Source organism: Wasmannia auropunctata, unplaced genomic scaffold (genome assembly GCF_000956235.1).
Source record: "Wasmannia auropunctata unplaced genomic scaffold, wasmannia.A_1.0 LD336078.1, whole genome shotgun sequence".
Classification (NCBI taxonomy): domain Eukaryota; kingdom Metazoa; phylum Arthropoda; class Insecta; order Hymenoptera; family Formicidae; genus Wasmannia; species Wasmannia auropunctata.
Window position 1 is genome coordinate 4583329 of NW_012026812.1, and position 692 is coordinate 4584020.

Sequence of the window (692 nt, forward strand, 5' to 3'; positions counted from 1 at the left end):
TCAGGACCAGCATGAGTCTCCTGAATCCGCCCCAGTAGCCACTGCAGTGGAGCCAGACCTTGTTGTTTTATGAGCACCAGCTGTCCAGTCTTTAGCTGTGTGCCCTTGTTGATTTTCCATTTTGAGCGTTCCTGGAGAGAATGGAGGTACTCGACGCTTCATCTCCTCCAAAAATGCTGCCTTATTTGTTCGACTCTTTGCCAGCGCGTTAGTCGGTTTTCATTTGCATCGTACAAATCGTGACAAGGGAGACCGTTCATAGCTGTTCCAACCAGAAAATGACCCGGACTGAGATACGCTAAGTCGTTTGGATCGGCGCTAAGTTGCGTAAGCGGACGCGAGTTCAAGATAGCCTCAATCTCGACAAGCACTGTTTGTAATTCTTTAAACGTTAAGTGGGCTTTACCAACGATTCGTGACATGTGATACTTAGCCGACTTCACGGCGGCCTCCCATAAGCCGCCAAAGTGAGGCGCGTTAGGCGGTATAAATTTCCACGTGGTTTCTTGTTCGCAAAGATACTGATTTATATCGATTTGTGCTTGTTTGTTGTTGAGAAAATCGTGAACTTCCTTGAGTTGATTGTGAGCCCCCACGAAGGCAATCCCATTGTCTGAGTATATACAAACTGGTTTACCTCTTCGTGAGATAAAACGTCGAAGTGCGCTGATGAATGCTTCCGCCGTGAGGTC